At 37.4% G+C, this 16,971-nt stretch overlaps 1 protein-coding gene across 4 annotated transcripts in view; it reads left to right on the top strand.

The window, feature by feature from the left end:
- CHL1 (cell adhesion molecule L1 like) overlaps window positions 1-16,971 on the top strand; it is a 205,432-nt gene that overhangs the window by 32,172 nt on the left and 156,289 nt on the right. For all 4 annotated transcript variants that reach the window (XM_087866853.1, XM_045808105.2, XM_087866851.1 and 1 more), the window contains exon 2: window positions 16,780-16,860. The gene's annotated coding sequence lies outside the window, so the exon portion shown is untranslated. The remainder of the gene's footprint in view (window positions 1-16,779; window positions 16,861-16,971) is intronic.

Below are 16,971 nucleotides of genomic sequence, written 5' to 3'. Positions count from 1 at the left end.
TAAATAATTTCACCAGGATTCTTCATTGGTAAAATCAGTGTTTATGTCATGTAAGAAAGTAGCAGGTGTAGTTATTACCAGGTTGGAAAATATATAAATGTTATCCACCTCCTCCCACCCATGTCCATCTTACTTTTACTTTAATAACCACCACCAAGAATACCCATCTATTAAAACTAAGCAGGAAGTTGTCATATAAATCATTTTTTTTAAAGATTTTATGTATTTATGTGACAGACAGCCAGTGAGAGAGGGAACACAGCAGGGGAGTGGGAGAGGAAGAAGCAGGCTCCCAGCGGAGGAGCCCGATGTGGGACTCGATCCTGGAACACCGGGATCACGCCCTGAGCCGAAGGCAGCCGCTTAACGACTGCGCTACCCAGGCGCCCCAGTCATATAAATCATTTTTAAAAATATTTTTCTGCCTCACTTTTTATAGAAAAGTGATATGAGAAGAAACATGGGAAGACAGGAAATAACCTATTAGTTCCACAAAGGTAGACCCAAAGTTGGGGCCTAGAATAGCACTGTGTATGTGTGCAGCAGTAAGCCATGCTCCTTAGGACTGATTGGGAGAATATTATGCTTCTGAGCTAAATGAGAAAAACAAACAAAACCCCTGTCTTTTCTCTAGCATTCTTAATTACTTTATATGGAAATAAGGGCTCAAGGTTCCTAACACTTTGAAATATAGTAGATGATATATGTTTGGAGAGAAGAAACAAAAGACATGGAATAGAAATCAAAAGCTTTCAGAAATAGAGCGAATTCTGGAGACGATAGCATGTGTGGACACTGACTACTTTTAGTGCGGACAAGTCACAGCAGAAATGCGGGCTTTTTTTAGTGCTTAGGGGCTTTCCAGTCTTTTAGACAAATTGCTTTCCTTTGTACATCTACATTGTTTTCCCCTCTGGGATTTTCTTTTTTGGCTCACTTCTCTTTTACTATCTGTCCGCTCCTGGATACCTGCACTCACTACTTTGGGCCTCCCATTAGTGATTTTGTTACAGTATCTGCATTCTGCTGTGTTTGCTTCCAGCAGTGAGCCAAAGAGAAGGAAAGCAGCCAAGGCTCATCAGGCGTTGTTATGGGCTCAGGCTGGGTTCCTTCAGCGATCCAACTGGCTCAAGGAAGATGATTGACAGGACTTCTCATTTTCTCTCTTACATTTATCACAGCCAGTGCCCTGATCTGTCTTTCCATCTACCAACCGATAGATCGATCCATCCATGCATCTGTTTATTTTGGCATACAGCTTTGCAGTTGAGACAAACAATACCTGAATGGATTTGAACTGTCACAAGACTGCTGTTGAGATTAAAGAATCAGGATTCAGAAGAGGTTGAGATCAAGTTTAATGATTTTTTTTGGAATGTTTAGTCTTAATAATGATATGTTTTCTTCAAGGGAATTTCAATTTAATTAAGTATGTAATAAAAACACAGGGGAGTGTTTGAAGAATCATTTAGTCTCTGTCCACGCGGCATGCTTTTGGATGGAATTACATACAATCTAAGAATTGAAAAAAAAAAGTCCCTTAAAGGATTACTCCAATCACCCCTCCCAAAAAATACATACATACATACATACATACATACATACATACATATGTATGTATAGTTTTTTTGAGAGAGAAAGTGCTTATGTGAGTTGGGCAGGGGAGGGGCAGGGAAGAGGGAGAGAGGTTCTTAAGCAGGCTCCAGGCTCAGTGCTGAGCCCATCACAGGGCTTGATCTCATGACCCTGAGATTATGACCTGAGCTGAAATCAAGAGTCAGGCGCATAACCAACTGAGCCACACAGGTGCCCCACCAGAAAAATATTTAAACCATGTTTCTGCTTAAACTGCAAAAATGTCTGTTTAGATGTTAAGTATTCAGCGGGATACCTACACATGAATAAGACATTTTTACATATACTCAGTTGTATATGTACATGTGTAACAGGGACAGTATTTTTAAAATGATCATAGCAAAAAAAGTTACTTTATTTCTATTTATTTTTGTAGTGGAATTAAGCAGATTATAATTTACATAAACTGAATGCACATGGGACTCCATATCTTTGCATGGTATATTGTGTGGTAATACAATTTTAGAATGGCTCATTAGCCCTTTGAGGTCCAAGGACATAGGATAGCAATAGATTGCTATCAAAGCCAAGAAGAAGATAAGGTGGCATCTTTTTCCTGTGGAGCTCCACATCCTCTATTACTTTGAAATCACCTCGGTAGCATATTTTAAACTCAAGGTAGGCTGTCTTTCTGGTTCCTGATGATTGTTTTAATGGTGGATTTGACCATATGTGTATCAGATATGGAAAGTAATGTCCATTAAATGGAGTAAAAATGTTCTTTTAGAGAGAAAAAAAGTGATTTAAATTTTTAGATTCTCATGGGATCTCATTAAAGTTCTCTTTCTTTAATAGATTGTGCAGCCTAATAGTTATCAGGAATCCTACAGTGCCCATGGCTGATAGGTTAGTTTACACAGGATTAATTGTGTAATTTTGCAGGCAACCAGCACAGTGAACATTGATTTTTGCATTAGCCCTGTGTGTTGTTTGTAAGAGAGATTCTGCTTTCTATTTTAAGGTGGTGTAACATTTCACTTTTTATTAATTATAATTTCTACCGACATGTTTTATGCCTGATATAATTTATTATAAGTTTTTCCTAATTTTTTTTTTCCTAATTGCTATGTCCTTCAGTAACTTCATTAATTTTGAGCACTGATGTGTAAAAGAGTGACAGGAGAAAATGCCTTTCACAAAACATTCTCTGACTGGCCAGTTTCCCCGTGCCTCCATCGATAAGTTGCCCAAATCTTCCCTTAGCATACAGAAGCAATTCAGTTGCATCTACCCCAGCTATGCTGTGAATAATTAATGCAAGAGATAACCTGAGAATATTACATTTCTCAAAGCCAGAAATGTGAATGTCCAAAGGAGAGCAGGCTACTCAGAACAGAGGCTAGTTTCTAGAATATGTAGATCTCTAGAGCCTCATATTTCCTGAACTATTTGTCCATATGGAAGGAATAGAGAAAAGAGTTTTTTGCTTGAATTTTCCAGATAATTAGTTTAGCTCTCAACTGCTACAGTGTGTCCACTCTCTGTGGGTATAAAATGCCTGTTGGGATTTCAGTGGGATCATTATAGCTGGGTTCGGAATATACTTTGTTATATTCTATGTGCTTTGGAGAAAACAGAAAATGATGGTGATCGCATGCAATTTAGGCTTTAATCTTTACACTTTTCTTGTCTTGAACTTGCAAATCAATTACCTGCCTGTGCCCCTCTTACTCCCCCCATTCGGGGCTCCATTAGAGAAAATTTTCCTCCCTTCGTATCATTGTGGTTCCTCCAGTAAAAGGAGTTGAACACCTCTTAGTTTTTGCTGCTTTTGTTTTGTTTTGCTTTGCTTTGGGTGGATCCTCCCTCTCCCTTCTCCCCCACCGTGAGTGTCTGCAGCATTATAAAGAGCCAATAAGGAGCTGTACAAAGTGGTACTTAAAATGTGCGCTGAGTGACCAACTGGCCCCTCCTGGAAGAACCCTCTTAGACACTTTGTTACCACGACTTCAAAAAGGGACTTGCTTCTGAAGGATCAAAGGATCTCTTGTATAATAAATTTGGAGCATTCACTATAAAATGAAGAGAATAACATGTCTTTTAAGCTCCTGTATGACGCCCGATTATGTGGAGAGACTAAGGAAGTGGTGGTTCTCTCAGGCCTTTGTGTCACGTTAAACAGAAATAGATGAAAGCAAAAGCTTAAGACTGACAAAATCCCAGGTAGGGAAGCTCTGGTCCACAGGTGGTTCACTGGGTCATAACAATCCACCAGCTGATGATTTGAAGAAAAAAAAGAAAAGAAAAGAAAAGAAAGAGAAAGAAAGAGAAAGGAAGGAAAGGTTTCCTTTCATCGTGAAGGACTGAATTTGTTTTGTGTCATTTTAAACTGTGCGTCTTCACGAACTATGTACCACCACTTGTTTTTCTGACATAGAAATTGGGTCATGACATTTGAGAAAGGACTGGAACTGGAATCACAATCCTGGGTTCTACACTTGACCTTTGTCACTTGCTACGTGTGACATTAAAGAAGTAACTTAACCCTCTACATTTTATCTTTCCTCATTTTTAAATGAATCTAACAAATTAACAAATTGTTTCAAGGATTAAATGGAAAAATAATCTTTGTTAGAGTGTTATAAAATGTAAGATTTTATACTGTTATTCTATTCAACAATTAAAACAGATTTTAGTTCTCTGTTTTGAGGCTGAATATTCACTTTTTACATTGAACTTCGTCTTGAGTAGTTTGAATAATTTTTGAAACCGTTGCAGTTGTGTTCGATACAGTGTATGCATGAAGATGTGTGTAAGCTTCTGGAGACAGTCCTTAGCTTTCTCCAGATTCTCAAACGCGTCTGTGAGCCTCATGGAGTTGAGAACCCCTTCACTAGATAAATCATTACCAGTTTCCATTTCACATTAATTGGTAGTACTGGTACTATAGTGTTGGGGACCTGAAGAGTAAGTTTACTATATTGGTTTATATTTACTAAGAGTTTTTGTCTACTGGAGGAGGAAATTAATGTGGACTGGAGATCTGAATAACTTTCCCCAATATTCCTTTTTTTTTTTTTTGTTATTTCCCATAATTAAGGCAGATTCGTTTCTTTCTTTCTTTCCTCATCATCACCACCACCCTTACCACCATCACCATCACCGCCACCATCTATTCCTCTTTTGCTTGAAATTTGTAGATAATTGCAGATGCACAATTTTATGGAAAACTGAAACAGACCTAGCCCACAGGTGAACTTCCACATTTTGTGAAATAGGACTGCGTTACATTTAGTATTTTTCTGAATGTTGACTTTGAATATATAAAAATGTTTATGTTAATTACAATTTTCAACTGACAGTGTATCTTTAGATTTTATTTCTTACTCTCTATCACCCCAGATGCATCTCACTGTAAATGTGTGGGTGTGATCAACTCTACTTTCAAGTTACCTAAACCAATACAAATTTTGTTGTAATAAATACTTTTCAAAGTATCACTAACGATATTCTACTCTTGACGTCATCAAATATCTTTGGATCACCTTATATTTCTGATTGATTTGCTGATCACTTTTTGGCCGGAGTGAAAGACAGGGGAACCCCTACTGATTGACCACAAAGTTATGCTTAGAATCCATATATTCATCTCTTTAACTGAGAGTAGTTTGACACCTACCATATGCAGAGCTCATTCTGTAGAGACACTGGGGAATCATGGTCTTGGCCCACATACTGGCAGGTTGTTTTAAATTATTATTTTGGTCTTTTGAGTAACACCATTATGTTTGTATATCATTCCTCTTGCTCACAGTTTCCCGGAACTCATCATATAAAGTCATTTTGATTTGGTCCACATAAAGATATTTTGAGAGTTGTCATTGAATTTGCATATTCTGTTCTATATTACAGTTAATAGGAATTATCATTTTATTATGATAAATTAGAAGTTAAGTAGTCTATTTAGGCTATTTAGACTGTTAGACTCTAAATGTCTAAATATCCTTCAGTTTTTAGACATCTTATGACATCTCTTTGTAGCAGTTTTAGATTTTTTTTAAGTTTATTTATTTTTTAGTCATCTTTACACCCAGTGTGTGGCTCGAACTCACAATCCTGAGATCAAGAATTGCATACTCTTCCAACTGAGGCAGCCAGAGGCCTTTAGAATTTTTTTTTTTTTTTTTTTTTTTTTTTAGTTATTGAGTAACTTATTCATGTTCTGCTGATTAGCTATTTATTTTCACAGTTTTACAAGTTAGGTTTTGCCCTTAGGTATTTTTTACACAACAAACTTTCCATTTGCTAGTGAGTGTATATAAAATAATAATTATGTTATGGTAGATATTATCTATTTTTAATTGAAACATTGTTTTTTAAGCTTTATTGAGGTATAACTGACACACAAAAATTGTGTTTATTTAAAGTGTGCAACATGATTTTGTATACATATACACTGCCAAATGATTACCACAATCCATCCATCATCTCACATAGTTACCTGTGTATGTGTGGGGGCGGGGATATTTAGTAGGATCTACTCTCTTAGCAAATTTCAAGTACACAATAAAGCATTGTTAACTGTAGTCACCTTGCTGTACATTGGCTCCCCAGAACTTAATCATTTTATAACTGAAAGTTTGTACCCTTTGACCAGCATTTCCCTATAAGCACCCCCACCCAAGTCCCTGGCAGCCAGCACTCTATTCTGTGCTTCTGTAAGTTTGACTTTTTCAAATTACACACACATAAATGAGATCATATAGTATTTTTTCCTTTAGTGTCTGACTTATTTCAATAGCATAATGTCCTCTGGGTTCATCCAGGTTGTTGCTAATGGCAGGATTTCCTTCTTTTTTATGGCTGAATCATATTTCAGTGTGTGTGTGTGTGTGTGTGTGTGTGTGTGTGTGTGTGATTGTGTTTCGCTGTTCCTTTATCCATTCATCCATCAGCAGACCCCTAGGTTGTTTAGAGCTTGGTTATTATGAATAATGCTTCAATTAACATAGGAATGCACATATTTCTTTGGCATCCTGCTTTCATTGACATTATCTCTGTTACATGGTTCACAATTTATAAAATCTATTGCCACTCTGAGAGTGGTGAGGCAGAATTTTGTTAGCTCCAATTTAAAAAAGGAAGATGCAGAAGTTCCTGGCGGTTGTGACCTACTCAAGGGTACTGTTAGTACCAGAGTTTGTGTTTCCCATCATTTAACTTTACATCATATCTAGAATTTTCTAAGCTGCTTTGCTCTCTTCTCTGCTCAAAGACCTTCTCTGAAAGGAACCAAAGAGCGCTTAAAATTCTTCCACTAAGGTAAGGGCTGAACTCAACATCTTAGACAAAATCAATTCAGTTGCCTCTTTTCTCCCCTTTTTCTTTACTTCCTAATGAATCAAGACATCCAGATCCTTGGAACCTTGAGTTTATCTGAGAATACAAAGATATGAACCTGAATTATCATCCTGATACAAAAATTTGAACTTGTCATTTCCTACTAAAAACCCACAATGGTCTTCTGTTCCAAGATGAAGTTTAATTTTCTAAGCAAGACACCCAGGGCTCTTCACACCTTCATCGCAATCCAATTTTTTAGCTCACGTCTATTTTATCTACTTTTTGCCCTCATCTTCAGCCTCTCAAACTACATCTGTCTTGTTGACTATGCCCTGATTTCCTAGGCTTCTTAGCTTCCTCTCCTGCTATCCCATAGTGAGCACCACCCCTACCCTGAATGCCGTTCTTCTCTTTATAGCTTCATAAACTGAGTCATTTACTTACCTAGCTCAAATGACTGTGCAACTTTGGAGGAAAAAAAAAGTGTTTTAATTTCCTCTCTTGTTTACTTTGATGCAAAAAATAATACATGATCATTAAAGTACTTATTAAATTAGATCATTTTCAATCTCTCCTTTTCTCTTCGAGTGTTACTTCCCATGAAGCTATAGAATCATACCTTCTTTTATTTTTTTGGCAAAATTGAGCCATACTTCATATACAATTTTGAGGTGCTTTGTTTCATCTAATTTTATAACATAAGAAATTTCTCTCAGCATTCAATATTCTTTGAAAACCCAATTTTTTAAAACTACAAAGTTGTCTAATACACAGTCTATTCTAGGTACTTATTTCTCTATTACGGAGGATTTAGGTTGTTACCAAAATTTTATTGTTATGAATTACACTGACTAAATATGATTTTACATTAATGTTTGAGCATATATCAATGTGTTTAAATTCAAGCTAGTTTTCTATTTATACGAAGATTGGCTTAAGCAGAAGAACATAAAATGGTGTGTTAGATTATTCAATAAGGTAAAATGTTTATAATGTTATAGGAAGGAAATGCACTTAGTAGTTTTACCTTTGACAGATTATTTTTATTATATATATGCATATGTGTATGTGTGTATATTTACACACACACACACACACACACACACATACTTATGGGTGTATGTATGTGTATACATAGCTATTTGTATTTTACCAGATCTCTACAGTGGACATTTATTACTCATAATAAAGAAAAAAAAGAAAAACAAAAACATAGGTCACAAGTTATCCACCTTAACCAGTTGCTATCTCCTTCAAAGCCTTTCTAACATGACCTCTTAGGTAAAAAATTCCTCATGGGTGGAATAGTAAAACCACTTGAAAATTATTTGTCTCCTAAGGTTTGCTGTGGTGTGAGACTATCACCATCACAGTATTGTTACCGTAGCTATCAATACTAAGATATAGACAGTACTGAAAAATATTGGGAATGTGGGCAGAGTACTGAAACTCAGTCTTCTTTTGAGGAAGAGTTAGAGAGCGTAGCCCTACATGTGCTTTGGGAAGATGAGAGGGAAGCAGAAATTCTAAGTTCCAAAGGCCAACGGATTAACAACAGTGGACGCTGGTCTGGGGTTGAAAGCTGTTTGAGCAAATACTCTGACCAAAGCAGCAGGTGGAATGGCTCAAGCAGGAAATTGGGAATAGTATCCTGGGATCGGATTTGTTTAGACAAGTTCCTATTTCAGGGACATAGGGCTCTCCATTTATGGGCAGACCTTGACCACAGTGCCGGACATGGAGTAGTCAAGTAATAAATACTTGAATGAATGAACAAAGATGCCCTTGTTTAATGCCTTCAGACAGAAAGTCCTAATAATAGTGATATTAACTTGTTTTCATACCTAAATGTGCCTGAAAGACTTTCATGAAGTTTTTATATGTACTTTAGTATGACTTGGAATTCCATTCTTTAATCGTGATTGAAGATATGAAAATATGTGTGGTCACTAAGTTTGCAGCCCTAAAGAACAAGAGTCTGGTTTAAAAATGTTCTGATGCTGTGACAATACCTTTGGTATTATTTAAGACTAGCACGATTTTAAAGCTGTATCCAGAAAAATGGTTTTGTAATCCTAGGCAATATGTAAATTCTTTGTGCCTCAGTTGTCTTATTTTTAAAATGAGAACCTTAAAAACAAGAAGTGTCTACCTCATAGCGTTGTAAGGATAAAATGAATTCATAAAATATAAAACAGAGCAGTGCCTGGCATACAACAAGCCCCACGTAAATGCATCCTATTATCATCACTGAACGAGCCTGACCTTGGTATTAACTTGTCCACAACCACCTAATTTGATCAGGCTTTCGTCAAAGCAGAGCTTTGCTCTTCTGATATATGAGATTATCATCACATACATTTTGGATCATATACAAAAGCAAAGTGCTCCTCAGTCAATTGTGTTGAGAACTGCAGATTTGTTATGGACATTTGTACTTCCTGGGGAGACAATCTATAGTTGCATGAGAAAGTAATATAAAATCAGAGCTAGATCCTGTTTGAGATCTAAAAGATTATCTGTTCAATTTATTCTTAACATAAAACATTGACATTTTTACTTACTACTTTAAAAACCATTTCAAACACGATTTCATTTGCTACAGTACACTTGACAGAATTGAGAAAATGAAGAATGTTCCTGCCCATCACACAGAAAGGTGATAAACAGGGGATAAGCAAGTCCATAAGAGGGCCTCTGGCCTCTGGTAGGTGGGGCTTTAAGTTGTATGATTTGGAGAAACAAGAGCTTCTCCCTTGGTGTCATGAGGGTCTAGTCCAAGCTTTGTGGTTTGACTAGGTAATGCAGCTGAATCTCGCCCCTCCAGGGTTGTTCTCAGTATTCATGGTTGGAAGACCACAGATGGTGCGATGAGGGGCCTGTGCCTTGTAGATGTGGCCTGTGGCCTCAGGATCTGCTCTACCACTCTAGTATTCTGCTACAACAAACTGCCTTAAACTTCCTCTTTGAGAGGGATTCCTATCGGGGACCCTGTAGGGAGTAAGTCATGTTGATCCTCACCTCTCAGATAGCAGCAGAATAAATCCTGTCCATAGTTGATTGCAGAGAAAATGAGGAGTTGCGTAATTTTCCCAAGGTGACACAGCTAGGAAGTGGCAGAGCTCATTCATTCAAACAAGTATTTATTGATCACCTGCTATGTGCTACATGCTGGGAGTGGCTCAAAACTCCGCAGTTCCTGAGTGTAATTGATAGCATTGGTCAGATCCAGGTCCTTCTAGGTTAGCCATCCATAGAGAAGGGAAGAGTTCTTGAGAGGTATGTGGTTTTCCACACTGTTCTCAAATGGGAGAGTCTCCAATACTCTCAAAGTAGGGTATAAACCCTGCTCTCTGTTAATAAACTGGGAGTGCACTTGCCAAAAATAGGTCTCAACCTTTCTGGAAGCTAGGTATTTCTTTGACATTTATGACCTGTCATGGTAATAGAATTCTGTTGTATATGATTTGATCTCAATTTTTTTCTGAGGGAACCTCTTCTCTTTCAAGTTATAGAAGTCCAAGATTATAGAAAGCATAATTATATTCACCTCTCCTGTATCTTTCAAGATTTTATTCATTTTGATCTGTTTTGTATATTCATCTTTCCACAGTATAGATTTCTAATCATTTAATCTTCCCTTGTATAAAAGTTCATGACCCCATCCTCTGTAATATTTTATTTGCCCTTCTCTTCCAGCTTTATTATCAGAGCTATTTTTTCCTGTAATCATGAGCTTTTTTTAAAAAAAAAATATTTATTTGACAGAGAGAAAGAGAGAGAGAGCTCAAGCACACGTGAGCGGGAGAGGGACAGAGGGAGATGGAGAATCTCAAGCAGACTCCCTGCTGAGCGTGGAGCCCAACACAGGACTCCAACCCAGGTCCCTGAGATCACAACCTGAGCCAAAATCAAGAGTTGGCTGCTTAATTGACTGAGCCACCCAGGCACCCCTTTCCTGTAATCATAAACTTTTAAGGCAAAAAGAGACTGTAAAATATAATTGTTAGCATTCTCATGTTGTAAATGAGGCTACTGAGACCTAAATTGGTTAAGAAACTTGCTGTTAATAAGCAGTATTAATGAGAGAGCTAACAACAAAATTCACATGGTCTTCTGATTTGCCCTGGAATATTCTTTGCAAGTTTCTCCACATGGTGCTATTAGCCTCCTTATGACAGTTAGGTGTATGACTTTAAAAAATAGTAGGAGATAGAGAAATAACTACCATGTAGTGCTTTTCTCAAACTCAAGGCGTGGTACATGAATGATGGAATAAGGAAGTCAGGCTAGTGTAGATAAATCATGAGCTTCCAGCTACATGGACAGGTTCCCATCACGGCTATGCTACTCACTCTCATTGTGATCTTGTGCGGGCTCCCGAATCTAACGGAAATCATTGCATCTTCTGTTAAATTACGGTTGGTCGTACCGAACTTAGAGGGCACTTGTGAATCAGAGATAAATTAGTACAACATGCAGCACAAAGTATGTCTTCAATTAATGTAGAAGAAAAATCACATATGACCTTTAGCAGGGGGTTAGTCATTGTTTTTGAGTAAACACATGCTGAAACTAGTATCAGAAATTGGGACTATTTCCTTTCAGAGTGTTCCTTCAAATGTATTCCTAGGAACAAACTCAATTTTTTTTCCAAATTTTTATTTAAGTTCTAGTTAGTTAACATATAGTACAAAATTCAGCATTTTCATATTGCTTGTATACGGTTTTGCTTATAAATAATTTCCCAAAGCAACTTTTCTATTGATCGTAGTTTCCCCAGTTATTGTATTGTGCATCATTTTATGTTAAGCATATTGAAGAAGTTCTGTTGTATGCTCATTTTTACTGTACTACCAGCTTATATTCTAGGGAATGTTATATGCATCATATATAATTTTCTTTTTAAAAGATACTGTATTCCTTCAAAAAACATTGAATCGAGTATCTTGGTACACATTTTGAGCATATGGACTTTAGTGATTTGAATCAAGAGCTCATTCCTGCCAGGCAAATGCTAGTTGATGAGAGAAAGGGAGAGGTTTTCAATCCCAACTTTTTAAGAATATTGACCCAAATATTGACAGAAAGCTGAGGTGTTTTCAGTCTGTTTTAAAAAATCAGTGAAACATCTCCACTGTCTGAAGATTAATTGAGATTAGGTACATTTTTAAAATAAAGTAAAATAAAAACAGAAAAAAAAAATAGCCACTCTTGATTCCAAACACGTACACACACTGCACACACACACACAACAAAACATATAGAATAGGTATTTTCATTCAACGTACATTTATTAAGCAACCAATATTTGACGATATGACAGCCACTGTGCTTGAGTACTAGGGAGGCAAAATTTAAAGAGTTGCTCCCCCCCCCCCCCCGCCCCGGTCCCCCAGCCTTAAGGAACTCACAAACTTGAAAAACATTAGTAGAGAAATCCTTTTCCGTCTTATGAGAATAAGACAAGTAACTGCTCACACATGTGCCTTACAGAGCATTTGTCAGGGCTCCTCTGCCACCGTTTGGGGTAGCGTGGTTTCATGCCGTTGGCTGAGTTTCAGTGATGTCTGAGCAAGTGCTCCTCCCAGCCTCGCTGACTGCCTCTGGGTGGTAACGGGGATCTGTGCTGTCCCTCTGGTTACTGAACACCTTCTAGATCCTCAGCCCTGAACTAAGCATTTTATACAAGTTAATCTTTATCTTCAAACCTATCCTGCAAGATAGATACCATTAATCCCTTATTTACCCATGAGACCATTGGCGTTCCAAAAGGTTATGTCATTCGCCTGAAGTCACACAGGGAGTAAGGACACACTCAGTTTATTTTCAGCTCCTCTGTCTCTTTTTTCTCTATGTTAGTGTCCCTTTCGATAGGCACAGTGGTGGTAGGGTGGTGACTCCTCTAATGGTGTGTGACATGCACACCTGTGACTGTCAGATTGAGTAACTGTGAAGTACTCCTATTTTTTTGGTGTGCGTAGCTTTCATACATTCAATCATTAATCCGTCCAAAATGTATTTGTTAAGCTTCATTATGGTCTCAGCCGTGACACTGGGGTTACAGTAATAATCGAAGTGTGCCCTTATTGAACTCAAGATTCATTGTATAAAAATACAGAGTGAAGCCTAGCAAGAATATTATGACAGCCATGTGGTCTTTAGTTAATTTTGTCTAGAATGCCGTTGCAAGTTACATATGATATGTTGTAAATTCAGTAAGTAAAGAGAATTCACCTGGAAAATATGCTAGGTGCCATGTAGAAAAGTGATATATCATCTCTAAATAATTCTTGTGCAGCCAACTTTTCCTCCAGGATTGGAAGACATCACCGCTTTTTTTTGCTAAGCACCTGATGGAAGTCATTGGTTTGCTTTTAGGGGCCACATTGTGTGGAAAATACTATTTTCAAATACTGAATAACCAAAGCAGTATGATGTCCAAATTAGGAAGGCCTGAGGACCTGTGTTAACCCGATTCAGAGCTCCTGCCACAGGTATGCTGTTCACTGAGTGGACCGGCCTCATCCACTTTAATGCCTTTTGCTTTTGAGGAAGTTCCATTTCTTCCTCTAGCACTTTCTCTGTGTTTGGTTTCCTTAAGTGAGTACAGTTTAATTTGATGTACCTACGCTATGTATTTATATATTTTTTTCACTCATGCTTTTCTCTTCCCCCAGTAAAAAAGCAAGCAACCAACCAACAAGGGCCCAAAGGTCCATTTTGCTTTAATAGACCTAAAAATTCTTTAGATTTCCCCATCAGTTTTTCTATGTATACCCCCCTTTGCATTTGGTAGGCATATTTATTCAAATCTCTTAAGTAGAGGAAACAGAGGGACTTTGGAAAAAGAAACAAACAACGATTTGCTAAGAATAGAAAATAAGATACTGGTATCTGTATCAACAATGGTGGGAGAAAGGATAAAGTTTTGTAGATTAAATAAATTCAGAGGATTATATATCCTGATAAATATCATAAAAATACAATGAGGACATTTTCTTGGACTACAGTGTTGTTGTGTGTGTGTCTATACCCTTATCATTGAAAATGTTTGAGCTTGTACCTCCAATATATGCATATCCTAATTGTCCAGATACATAGTATCTAAATATTACTGTATGAAAACAGAAAAGGAGAAAAGAATTAGAAAGGATGAGAAAAAATGATTTTATTTACTTATTTTTTTTAAAGATTTTTTATTTATTTATTTGACAGAGATAGAGACAGCCAGCGAGAGAGGGAACACAAGCAGGGGGAGTGGGAGAGGAAGAAGCAGGCTCCCAGCAGAGGAGCCCGATGTGGGACTCGATCCCAGAACGCCGGGATCATGCCCTGAGCCGAAGGCAGATGCTTAACCGCTGTGTCACCCAGGCGCCCCGAGAAAAAATGATTTTAAAATAGCATGTATATTCATATATGTATTTATAGATATTTTAATATCAACATAAAGGTTTTCAATTATATAATATATAATTAATATAATTATATAATTAATATAATTAATATAATATAATTTCAAATATATATATATATATATATATATATATATATATATATATATAATTGTTGCATTCTAAAGGATTACCCCGTTTTAGAGATCATATTCCTACAGCATGAAGTAATGAAAGACCTAATAATAAGAGATAATCCTTTATATACACCAACACCACACACACACACACACACACACACACACACGGTGACTGGATTAGTTGCAAAGAACTTATATCCATGATTGATGGGAATGCTTTCTCAACCAAAGTTGGATGAAGCAGATGAGAGCTCAGCAGGCATATGCTGCTGCTGTGAGCATACAAACAAGTTTGATCAGTAGCTACAGTCTTCATGCCTAATGCCAAACAACAGTTTTGAAAATGCTAAGCGAGACTGTGGATAATTCAGCACGGGCACTGATCCCTGTTGTCATGGGTGTCCCTGAGAGTGTTAAGAAGGTGGGAGCCATTGGGAAGAGCCCCCTGTGGTAGCTATATGATGTGGATGGGTTTTAGAGAGGTGTCTCAGAGAGACTTAATATTGGAACTATAAAAGTGCCTCCCCGGCTGTAGAATATACCTGATTTGTGACATTCTTTATCATGGGGATAGATAGAGGACATCCTATATCACATCGTTTAAATTCAGACTCCTTCAGTGGGGCAGGACATCAGCAGATCCCATTTGGACTCAACGTGCACATATTTCATTTATTCTTTTCCCTTTTGAATGACTTGTAACACATAGAAGATGCTGGACACAACAAAATGATGGAGATTTTCTGTGCTCCTAGTTAGGTCAAACTCTTCTATTAGCCTACAGAACTCAATAAACACAGTAATATTCTAATGTGTGCCATGGACCCACTGACTAGGAGCCATATTAAATGTTGTTTTATGCATTCTTAGTCTTCCATAAACAATTCTGTGTGTTATAATAATGCAAATAATAATGGTATCAGAAGTAAGCCTAAAGGGTATGAAATGAGGTCACCAAACAAAAGTAGGCAGGACACAGTCCGTGCAGTGTGTCACTTGGTCACTTGGACAGCAGTAAGGACTGTTCTTATACTTGCCAGGGTAGAATTTGTTTTTCAGTGTATTGGTGTGAAGTTCTCTGTGAAGGATTGCAATCTGTTTATAACTTTCTGGCAACAGCTTTTGGAATAAGGCCAAATATACAGTCAAATAATGCAAAGAAAGGGAATTGAGTTGCTTGGATATTTTAACCCTTCTCTTTTGTCAGGCCAAAAATATTGTAGTTTTGTAACTATCTTTAATTAGTAATTTCTACCAGAGTGAGTTAGAGTTACTAGATAGAATTTAGCTCTTCTGAGTGATGCTCATTAGGTTATGACAACTGGTATGCAAAACCAGTTCTTTGACTTTTTTGACTGTCCTTATGCTCAACAGAAAGTCTTAGCTTTTTAAAGGTGTACTCATGGGACGGCATGTGAAAAAAAGGCTTATAAGCAGTCTTTTAGGGATTGGGAGCCAATCCTCAAATCATCCAGGAATTAACAGTAAAAGGATTGTGTATTGGTTGAAACCCTTCCTTTATTCCTTATGTTGATTTTTAAAAAGATGGGAGCCTTGGAATTAGAGCACACCTGGGTGAGAGCTGGTCTCTTGAATTGAAGGCTTATGTTAACTGTGTAATTCATAGAGTCCTGGTCTTGGAGAGTGCTTCCTGAGAGAGCTCTCATCGCTTTAGTCTGTACTGTTTTATGTTGACACATTGATCATCGCCTCAGACAAAAGCAAGTGGCTATTCTGAAGAACAGTTCATGGAGGACTGCCAAGTAGAAAGTCCTGTATACTGTGGTCTGTTGCAAAATACTTGAATTTGTGAGAGAAGACATGTCAATAATTTTTTTCAATGAGAAGTGTAATTATGTGGCTGTTTTCTGCATGTCTGCCCTCTCTGCTTTATTTGTTCATAGATAGGAATCTATAGGATGTCTTTTTATAGCAACAGAACAGTGTTATTGTTTAGGCATTTGGGAATTTTTTGGGGGGTGGAGAGAAAGGAAATAAACCAATATTTTTTTAACAGAGAAAAGATAAACACAAACTTAAAAGTGTTTTTAATTTTTTTTAAAAAAAAGTTATATAGAGACAGATCATGGGTATGTATAAGCAGGGGGTAGGGTGAGGGGAGGAGAGGGAGAGAGAGAATCCTCAAGCAGACTCCCAGCTGAGCACGGACCCCTATGAGGGCTCCATCCCAGGACCCTGAGATCATGACCTGAGCCAAAATCAAGAGTCAGCCGCTTAACTGAGCCACCTAGAAGCCCCTAAAAGTGTTTTTTTTTTTTTAAGATGAAAATTATCTCCATAATTATAACTTTCAAATCTATCTCTAGGTGCTGTGAACTGCAAACAATGATCTTGTCTTAATACTGCAGACATACCGTAGTGGAACTAAAGGGGAACTTAACTTACTGGTAAGAATATTTTTCTTAATTATTTGCCTTACTGCATTTTTGAATGCATCTAATTATTGCAATGCATGGTAGAAGAGTGTAGCCAGAGGGAGTGACACAGGGTATGGGGCA

Source organism: Ursus americanus, chromosome 14 (assembly GCF_024610735.1).
Source record: "Ursus americanus isolate L20-20 chromosome 14, mUrsAme1.1.p, whole genome shotgun sequence".
NCBI classification, from domain to species: Eukaryota; Metazoa; Chordata; class Mammalia; order Carnivora; family Ursidae; genus Ursus; species Ursus americanus.
The sequence above is the reverse complement of the archived record's forward strand: the minus strand, read 5'-3'. Positions and strand labels throughout refer to the sequence as shown.